We start from the raw sequence: 11,699 nt of genomic DNA, 5'->3' as shown, positions 1-11,699 counted from the left end.
GAAAGTTTCAATAAAATCCGATCTTTAGTTTCTGCGTGATAAAGTAAAAACATCCATCCGTTCCATTCCACAAACTTTCGCATTATATATATTAATATATTATTATATTTTTGACTCATCTACCGGTAAGGATAACAAACTAAAATCTAAGAAACGGCGGTAGGCTCGCTCCTTATCCTCCGAAGTTGCAGTGAACTAACATTGCGATCCTGTGACTCCAGCAATAGGCGCTTCCTAGGGATACCTTGGAGTTTTTAGTGAGTAGGAGTCTTACAGTACCCGCTAGCTGCCCCCGGAGTGGGCGGGTCTTTATGCGGGATTTTCTCCAAGGGAAAAATAGGCTTGCTTCCTATAATACTCGCTAATCTACTATATCCCTATCCTCTGGTATGACAAGACAGGAGGAACACTATACGTGTAATGACGTCAAGCTGAATTGAAATTTCAGTTACACAAAAAAAAATCATTAATGAACTGGTTCATCAAAGGGCACTACCGACGTCATAGGATAACGTAATTTAAGTGCTAGTCTTCAGGTGGTCAGTTTAATAAAATAAAACAAATATTCTTAATTAATAAGAATGCGTATTAAGTAGCGTATTTTTCTATTGCATGATAATGGAATGGTGCTCCCACCAGTGATCACGGTTTACGCGTAGCACCAGTAGAGAATAATAAGAGGAGCATGAGGTCACCTCAGTTAGGCCATCGTGACAAATTCACCATGAATTTCTCACGATGGTGTCCAGAGGGAACCACGTGGAGATCTGAAATAGTACATTGCTAGGAATTGGGTTATTAGTCCACTTTACTGACAATCCTTTTCAACTGAAAAGGCGTAATGAATAAAAAGAATACATGTCTTGCAACAATAGAATACATGTCTTGCAACCATAGAATACATGTCTTGCAACCATAGTGAAAGATCGGCTTAGTTTGGAACCAGATTTTTTTATTTATACCACGTAGTTAGCAAACAAGCATACGGCCCATCTAATGGTAAATGGTTACCGTAGTCTATGGACGCCTGAAACACCAGGTGTGTCACATGCGCGTTGCCGACCCTTAAAAAACCTTAATATACCCTTCTTGAAAAACCCCATGTTGTAGTCTCTCGAGAAAACCTCGGCAGGTAGTTCATTCCACAATCTAAGTGTACGCGGGAAGAAGCTCCTCTGAAACCGCGCTACGAGACCACAGCGTGGGTATGAATTCCCTGTCGATGGTCACCAGATGTCGTTGTATAAATTGTTTATGGTTTTATTTATTTTATAAACGATCTTCATTACTGTTGTTTTTTACTTACAAAATGACTTCCATATGATTTTAATTTTTTTAACTTCCTTATAATGCTTCGAATATTGTCTGATAAGAAACTATAATGTACTAAATATATTACGAAATTGATTCTATCTATATAATCACAAATCACGATAATTGATCTTAAATTTTCTGTCTTCCATTTGAAATATATTTTTAATTATATCCCCGCTCGTCTTGCTAGTAAATTCTTCATTTGTATTTCAACTTACTGTACAGAGAACTAAACGAATTTCTTTGTCTGACGTAGTAGTTGCAAGTTTGCAATACTTATTCAAGACTGGAATGAGCTTTAATTAGGTGCCAACTGCTTCTGCACCAAGTTGCTTTATATCAAGTAGGTTACAAAATATCTTGTAACAGAATAGTTAATATGCGAAGCGAAATTAATGTAATATCAAATTATATATTTCATATTTCTCATGGTCACGTGTTCGATTCCTCGCAAGGTACAAACATTTATATTCATGAATATGATTGTATTTATTTTTGTAAATACATACATAATATACATAGAATACACCTAGACAGCGAGCAGCGCAGGTCCGATCGTCGTGGAGATCCGGGGGGGGGGGGGGGGGGGGGGGGGGGGCGTTGTTCAGCAGTGAACGTCTCCCGGGCTGAGATGATGATGATGACACCCAGACAGATACATCAATATATATATTTATTTTTATGGATGATAATAGAATGGTGCATCCGCCTACGCTAACAGTTTACGCTGGCGGAGCACCAATGGAGGATGATAAGATGAGCATGAGGTCAGGTCTAGCAAAATGATCATCTTCCCCCCTGTCTATGTATATTATGTACGTATTTACAAAACTAAATATCTAACTATGTATTTATATAAGTTGTCTAATACCCAGACCACAAGCACTGATAAGCTTGGCAATAGACAGTGCTGTGTAATTACACAAAGATTTATCTCAGTTTTATCTATGTGACTTATTAGCCCATCTCTCTAAACATCATTCATTACGTTTTTTGTCCGTAAAAGCATCAAATTACCTTAAAAATGTAAATAAAAAATTCTAATCATCGCCCCTTACTTTTCCTTAACAACTTACTTAACGAAAATGATTTTCACTTTTACGCGGGCGCATTTTGTCGCGAGCCAATTGTGGGGCATGATGGATTGCATATTATTGGACTTAGAGGATTTTAACTAAGCTCTGGTTTGTATTTTGACCCAGTTTCATTAATATTAAGTTCGTGTTTGATGTAATCTTTAGCGGAGATTTGAGATTAAATAGGTTTGCAGAGAAAGATTATCTCCGGATCTTTAACTGAAGTTAGAGCTTTGGAATTAGTGAAACAGAATACTTACTTTACTTTTATGAGTCTAGAATCGCTTGTTTTATGTATTTAATAACAGAATTTTTAATTTCTAAAACTAATCTTATATAATGACAATGTTGTGTATAGCAATAATACCCTTACAAAAAGTCGATAATTACAATTGTGTTTGAAATTAAGACAATTAGACGGTATTTTATGTAAAAAAAAATTTAACAGTTCTTACATTTATCTTAAAACATAGTTTATTAGAAATGTAATGTAATAAAACATTTATCTTTATGTTTATAATTAACACTACTTTTTGTACTTACCATAAACTGTGGTATAATTTCACTTCTACCGAAGTAGACTTCATAAATAGTCACCTGCGTAGGTACCTTAGCTCTTCGTCCCTTCAGTTCTCTCATTGTTGGTTTCCCAATTTACCATTAGTAGTAGCTTTCCAAGCTGTGTTTAGTTAACTGTCATATGCTGAGTATACGCTTTAGTTAGCAATATATTTAATTACAATTAAAAGAGCAGTTCGTTCAATATATAATTTACCGTGTCGCGAATCCCTTAGAGAACGCTTTAAAGAAACAGGTATCCTTACTGTTCCCTCTCAATATATATATGAAAATATAATGTACGTACGTAAAAACTTAAATTTATTTACAAAGAATAGTCACTTACACGGTTTTAATACAAGGAATAAAAATAAATTAAATATGCCTAGTTTTCGTCTCAAAAAAGTAAGTACATCTTTCATTGTATACGTTTTTATAATAAATTGCCCGATAATGTTTTGAATTTAAATGAAGGGAAATTTAAGATACATGTAAAAAATACACTTTGCGCTAAAGCTTATTATAAAATAAACGACTACTTGAATGACTACAATGCGTGGACTTAATTACTTACTTATTTTAACTTTGAACTTAATTATTTTAACATTTGTTATGAGGTATATAACTTTCTCATTGACATAGATAATGTAATAAACACTAAAGAAACTTATCCTAAATTTAGTAATGACATATTGTAATTTAAATATTGTAATGGGTGAAAACTGTGATTGGTACAGTTTATGCTGTAAATAATATAAATGACGTAGTGGAGTAACTTGAAACAGTCATGCTCGCTATAAAGTTCAAACTTGTGGCGGCGTGGTGGGCCGGGTCGATGTGCTCCCTCTAATATGGTTGAGTGCAATGATGGCTGGCTCATCCGTCATACTCGTGTACGGGTGCTGCTTGTGGGGACTGGTCTGTTCAGGTTGCGAACACTGATTAGATTTTTTTATTTTTTTGAGTTTTTTTTATATAGCATATGCTGGTGGTCACTCTATTCTCCCAAATTTGAATTTAAATGAAATAGTATTATTATAAATATGTACAACATTAAAAAAAAAAATACGAGCTGAGTTTCTTGTCAGTTCTTCTCATCTCGAAATCATTCCGAACTGACGGTAGATTTGACATATCATAAGAGTCTGTAATAGACCTACATGAATAAAGATATTTTGAATTTGAATTTTACTAGCTACTCGCTTCGGCTTCGCACGGGAGTACATGTATTATATATATATATAAACCTTCCTCTAGAATCACTCTATCTATTAAAAAAACCGCTTCGAAATCCGTTGCTTAGTTTTAAAGATTTGAGCATACATAGGGACAGACAGCGACAGCGACTTTGTTTTATACTATGTAATGATCAGCTACTCGCCCTGGCATCGCCCGGGTGTATATGTATTATACATATGAACCTTCCTCTTGAATCACTCTATCTATTAAAAAAAATCGCTTCAAAATCCTTTGCGTAGTTTTAAAGATTTAAGCATACATAAGGACGGACAGACAGCAACAGAGACTTTGTATTATACTTTGTAATGATATGTGAATCGTGTTATATGTGATATGTTGTCACTAAATGTTTTCTTTCTTCATATAGCTGCACTTTCGAATACAACATTATGAATGAATGAATTGTAGTAAATTATATTCTAACGCTTCTTTTCATCATGAAACGTAACAGATATCCAATAAGGGGTCACGTTGCAAAACAAATTGATTCTGTAGTCACGTGTAGACCCAAGTGATATTGCGACTCACGTTTCCTGATATGTACAGAGGGTCCTTAAGTCGAAAAAAAAATAAACTGAACCTCGAAGTGACCCCGATAATGTTTGGACTGATTTCACTATCGGATGAGAAGTTTTGTCTTTCTATCCCAATTGATACCAAAAAGGGATCAACCAATAGACCAATCAATAGATTTGTGAAAAAGACGATTATGTAATGCAATAATATAGAAACACAGCTCAATTTTTTAAGTGATATATTTATCTATTTGACAAACCGATGTAGAAGAAAAATAATGTATTGGCTATTTCCTAGTTAAATATACATTACTATGATGAAGTACATTATATAGCATAGGAAACGAGCTTGCGGCTCATCTAATGTTAAGTTATTACCGCTGCCCATGACCGCAGCACTGGAGAAATTACAAGTGCATTGCCGTCCTTTTATGAAGGAATAAGTTCTTTTCTTGAATGTTTTAATATCGCATCGATTCGGAAATACAATTTCTGGAAGGTGATTTAATATTGAGGTTGTGCGTGGCAAAAATGTTTTATGATAAACGGACGGTGCAGGATCGGTATACATCCAGTTTTTTTTTTAAAACGCTCGCTTCAGATCATTGTTTCATTCAGATTGATATATGCTCAATAAATAGGTATTTTTCTTTACAGATTTATGTAAGTTTAGGATTTTTATTTGATATTTATATTTATTCATGTTTTATATTTATTTTGTTATTTTCTTAAATGCCCGCTTAATGTCTGTTTGCCTTATAATAGACTGGGGAAAAATGCCTTAAGGTGTTAAGTCTGCCATATGCATCTTTTTTTGTATTTGTGCATTAACCTTATAAATAAATAAACAATATTTGAAATTTTCTTGATTTTCGGGTATTTGTTAACAAAACTATCACATGTGGTAAAGGTCTAAAGTAATAGGATGTTTTAATTAATTTATAAGTCTTATTTTAGTTAGTCAGTTATAACAAATATAAAAGTTATAACAAATATAATAAAACAAATTGTAATTAGTCTCAAATAACAGACAATTCTTGATTCCCTACCTATTTTCCATCTTACCAAATAAACGAAAAATTCAAATCGACTCGTTACGGATTTTATGGGAAAAGACCATTATTTTTTTCCCAATACTGCCACTAATATATATTTATATTCTGTGCCAATAAAGATAAAAGTCATAAATATTCCTATTTCATTAAAAATAAATAAAAATGGCCATGCAAATATTTGTTTCATATAAAATATATTCCATTTCCATTAATACATATTAAATTAACGAACTAAAACGAACTGAAATTGTCATCAATCAATATTAATGTATACAAAAGCGATATTGTGTACTTTGTGGTTTTATTGATTGTGTACATATAAATAAATTTGGAGTGTCTGTTTGTAATATTGAAATAACCGTTTTTTACTACATGCATATGAATATAAATACGGTACATACAGTAAAATAACTATTTTTATAATTTTTGTCTGTCTGTCTGATTGTTCCGGCTAATCTCTGAAATGGTTGGACCGATTTTGACGGAACTTTTTTTGGCAGGTAGCTGATGTAATAAGGAGTAACTTAGGCTACTTATATTTCAGAAAATAAAGTTAAATTCCACGCGATAAACAGACCGATAGACAGACAGACAAAAATTGCAAAAAATGCTATTTTGGTGTATGTACCGTATTTATATTCATATGCGTGTAGTAAAAAATGATATCAATATTACAAACAGACACTCCAATGTTATTTATATGTATAGATATATATAAACGCTGTACTTTATAACAATAAATATTGAGTAAATTATTTAAGAATACAGTTAATAATACACAGTTGAGATACCAAAAAAATATGCCCCGCCATGGGAATAATTCGCGGTTAAGTTGGCCCATTAACTTTTATCTTTCGGGGGGCGGACGTAGGGGGCTGGAATGATAGCTACCTTGTACGATGACCCTAACGCTAAATGTATATTATAAACTTTGATACTTTCGACCCTTTTCCGTTCAGATTACCACGCGTGTGTGTAAATCCCTTTATTTTATGTCACAAATTTCGACCGATAAACAAATCAGTACATCCTCACTAATATTATATATGTGAAAGTAGGGATGTTTGTTGCGCTTTCACGCAAAAATTACCGAACCGATCATCATGAAATTTTGTACACATGTTCTTAGAGGTATTAGAATGAATACAGATTACTTTTTATTAAAAAAAATTAATGAATTCAATGCGAGCGTAGCCTTTTTTTTTCAGACTACTCTAATGCTGTTGGCCGCAGCTAGCCTTTACAGCTTCACTGGACGTTAGGGGGCGAGTGCAGATGGCACTCCAAACCCGCGGAAGGACTTACCTATGGAGCGGCTGAAGGCCAACTCCTGCCTGATGGATACGACTTTAGTCTGAGGGCACAACTATGGGTTCGAACCTCGGCTCAGGCCGTCGTAATTTCGATCCCCGTTTGAATTGGACGGGGGATCGATCGGAGGGGAAACGACCATAGCCGCGGGTAAAAACTAGTATTATAAACGGGTTGTATATGGATAGTTGTGACAGTGAATGTAGGTAGAGGCTGAACGTATCTACCCATTTGTCAGTTCGTAAAAATTGTTTACATTCGCCGTCCGACCGTCTTCTCCAGGCGACAGTTTTTGTTTTTGGAGTGAAATTAAATGAAATGTTTATATACAAAATACTGGTAATTGGAAAGCAGATCTTACGTAATAATTAATAAAGTGTTCGGAAATATTTACCATTCAAGGTGTGTAAATTATCTTACATTTTGAAACCATAAAATTGTTTTTATATAAGTTAGCATTAGGCGTTGTGTAAATTTTTGTTTTGTTAACAAGATAAAATAAAGGTATATATATAAAGTAAAGGGATACATAAAATAAAGGGATTTACACACACGCGTGGTAATCTGAACGGAAAAGGGTCGAAAGTATCAAAGTTTATAATATACATTTAGCGTTAGGGTCATCGTACAAGGTAGCTATCATTCCAACCCCCTACTTCCGCCCCCCGAAAGATAAAAGTTAATGGGCCAACTTAACCGCGAATTATTCCCATGGCGGGGCATATTTTTTTGGTATCTCAACTGTGTATTATTAACTGTATTCTTAAATAATTTACTCAATATTTATTGTTATAAAGTGCAGCGTTTATATATATCTATACATATAAATAACATTGGAGTGTCTGTTTGTAATATTGATATCATTTTTTACTACATGCATATGAATATAAATACGGTACATACACCAAAATAGCATTTTTTACAATTTTTGTCTGTCAGACAGACATCGGTCTATTTGTCGCGTGGAATTTAACTTTGTTTTCTGAAATATAAGTAGCCTAAGTTACTCCTTATTACATCAGCTACCTGCCAAAAAAAGTTCCGTCAAAATCGGTCCAACCATTTCAGAGATTAGCCGGAACAATCAGACAGACAGACAAAAATTATAAAAATAGTTATTTTACTGTATGTACCGTATTTATATTCATATGCATGTAGTAAAAAATGGTTATTTCAATATTACAAACAGACACTCCAAATTTATTTATATGTACACATATCAATAAAACCACAAAGTGCACAATATCGCTTTTGTATACATTAATATTGATTGATGACAATTTCAGTTCGTTTTAGTTCGTTAATTTAATATGTATTAATGGAAATGGAATATATTTTATATGAAACAAATATTTGCATGGCCATTTTTATTTATTTTTAATGAAATAGGAATATTTATGACTTTTATCTTTATTGGCACAGAATATAAATATATATTAGTGGCAGTATTGGGAAAAAAATAATGGTCTTTTCCCATAAAATCCGTAACGAGTCGATTTGAATTTTTCGTTTATTTGGTAAGATGGAAAATAGGTAGGGAATCAAGAATTGTCTGTTATTTGAGACTAACTATAAAAGTAAGGTTAATAATTTACCGTCGAGTATATAATATATTAGATACTTAATTTATTATATGTGTACAGATAATTATTTAACATTAATTAATGGATATAAATACTTTTAATTTTGATAAGTTTATTGCTAAGTGTGTAAGTTATAACTGTAAGTCACTAAAGAGGTCGGTTCAATGTATACGAAACTTATGTAGGAATGTTGACATTATTGCCCTTCAGGAGACATGGCTGTTACCACATGAACTAGCGGTACTGGGGACTGTGGATAATAATTTTGGTTATTTTGGCAAATCTGCCGTTGATATGTCAGCGGGAATATTAAGAGGTAGACCCTTTGGTGGAGTAGCACTCTTATGGAGAAAATCGATATTTACATCTGTCTCTGTTATTCCGTGTTTGAGTGATCGTATCGCTGCCATTAAAATTACAGTCAGTGAACGCACTATGTTGTTTTTTAGTATATACATGCCTACGAATACTCCTGATAATTTTGTTGAATTTTGTAATTGCCTGAGTGAAGTAGCAGCAATCGTCGAAAGTTCAGGTACCGAAAATATATATATTATGGGAGATTTTAATGCGCATCCCGGTGAATTATTTGAAACGGAATTATTAAATTTTTGTAATGAACAACAATGGAGTTGTGCCGACTATGTTATGTTAGGAAGGTTCTCTGGCACGTTTTCGTTCATCAGTGATGTATGTGGAAGTAAACGTTGGTTGGACCATTGTATTGTAACTGAAGCGGCATTAAGAACCGTTTGTGATGTGGAGATTTATGAGGATGTATATTGGTCTGATCACTTCCCGCTTGTAGTGCATATTAACTTGGGTATAGTAGCTATGAATACCTCTGTAAAATACCAAGACTGGCAAAGAGATCCGGCTATATGGGGTACACGAGAAGTGACGCAGGTAGATAATTATTTTCGATTGTGTACAGAAAGTCTTAGTGCTTTAAATGTTCCTTTCGATGTTAGTCAGTGTGGTGACAGCTTATGTTGCAACGAAGGACATAGACAGTCAATTGATATTTTCTATAATAATATGATTTCATTAATTCGAAAAGCGGCTATCCTTAGTGGCAACTCAGAAAAAAGCGTATGGAGAAGGCATGCTGTGCCTGGCTGGAATAAATATGTTAGGGACGCTCATAGGCAGGCGAGGCAGGCTTTTATTAACTGGAAGTTCTATGGAGAGCCACGATGCGGGCCTCTGTATGTAACTATGAGGGAAAAAGGTAAAACATTTAAAGAAAAATTAAAATTTTGTCAAAATAATGCGGAACAAATTAAGTTGGATATTTTAGGCGCAGAGCATAAGGGTAAAAATTTTAAGAGATTCTGGAAGTTAACTCAGAAACTCAGCCCTAAACCTTCCATTCCTGTGAGCGTCAATAGCATAAGTAACCCAAAGGATATTGCGGATTTGTTTATGAATCATTTTAAGGTGGATCCAGTACTACAACCCAGTACGCGGTCGGAATGTGCTAGGAGCACTAAGTCAAGGGTACCAGTACAGTTCTCTACGGACGAAATAAAGTACGTTATAAAATCAATGACAAGAGGTAAATCGCCGGGTCACGATTCACTTAGTGTAGAGCATTTCCAGTGTGCAGGTCCGCAACTCCTGAGGGTATTAACTGCATTATGTAATCTGTGTATACAGCATTCTTATCTTCCGAATGCATTAATGAGGACTATTGTTGTACCCATAGCAAAGAATAAGACTGGCGATCTCTCAAATAAAGAGAACTATAGACCCATATCGTTGGCTACTATTGCTGCGAAGGTGCTTGACGGTGTTCTTGAGAGACGAGTAGGCAAATATTTTAATATACACGATGCGCAGTTCGGTTTTCAGCCAGGACTGTCGACGGAGACGGCTATTATGGCGCTCAAGGACACGGTCAGGTATTATACTGATAGAAGTACACCTGTCTATGCAGTTTTCTTGGATCTTTCCAGGGCGTTTGACCTGGTTAATTATGATATATTATGGTCAAAAATGCATCGCCAAGCTGTACCTTGTCAGCTGGTTGATTTATTTAAGTATTGGTATGATCATCAAGTTAACCAGGTCAAATGGTCGGGTTCGTTCTCGGAAGAGTATAGGTTGAGGTGTGGGGTGAGACAGGGGGACTGTCTTCTCCTGCACTCTTCAGTTTATATGTGAATGACCTGATTGATGGGCTTAGCAGTGCCAGGATCGGATGCTCCATACATGGAAACATGATTAACAGTATAAGTTACGCGGACGATATGGTGCTGCTGAGTCCATCGATTAGTGCACTTCGTCGACTGCTGAAGACGTGTGAAGAATATGCGGAGTCACATGGCCTCCGATACAATGTTAAAAAGAGCGAGGTCATGATATTTCATGGCAAAAATAGCACACAGAGAAGTATGCCGGCGGTATGTCTTTATGGCACACCATTGAATCGGGTGTCGCGGTTTAAATACCTGGGTCACATTGTATCGGGGGACTTGAATGATGACTATGACATAGAGAGGGAACGAAGAGCGTTGTCGGTCCGATGTAATATGCTGGCCCGTAGGTTTGCACGGTGTAATAACGACGTGAAGACAACGTTGTTTAAAGCGTATTGTCAGTCGTTTTACACGTGCGGCCTATGGTTTGGGTATACGCAGAGGGCATACAACGCTCTTCGTATACAGTATAATAATGGGTTTAGGATGTTGTTGGGGCTCCCTCGGTTCTGTAGCGCATCAGAGATGTTTGCAGCAGCGCGGGTAGATGGATTTCAAGCCATAATGCGTAAAAGAGCTGCATCACTGATGTCCAGAATTCGGGGGAGCTCAAACAGCATCCTAAAAACTGTTGCTAATATACCTGATTGTCCGCTCCAGAGGCACTGGATAACGTTGCATTGTGGACCCAGTGCTTCTGGACGTGGACACAGGTACATGAATTAAATTTATCTACGTATATGTATATTATAAGTTACTAACATAGTTTTATAAGTTTTTTACTAACACTATATGGATGTAATTCCGAATTAAAAATAAATAAATAAAATAAATAAACTTGAAGTGA

General features: G+C 35.1%; 1 pseudogene; it reads left to right on the top strand.

The window, feature by feature from the left end:
• Positions 1-10,591: 10,591 nt before the first annotated feature.
• Positions 10,592-11,494, top strand: LOC131850313 (uncharacterized; annotated as a pseudogene).
• Positions 11,495-11,699: the final 205 nt, after the last annotated feature.

Source organism: Achroia grisella, unplaced genomic scaffold, assembly GCF_030625045.1.
Source record: "Achroia grisella isolate CSIRO2021 unplaced genomic scaffold, CSIRO_AGI_Agris_v1 utg729, whole genome shotgun sequence".
Classification (NCBI taxonomy): Eukaryota; Metazoa; Arthropoda; class Insecta; order Lepidoptera; family Pyralidae; genus Achroia; species Achroia grisella.
This window is presented reverse-complemented; position numbering and strand designations above follow the sequence as displayed.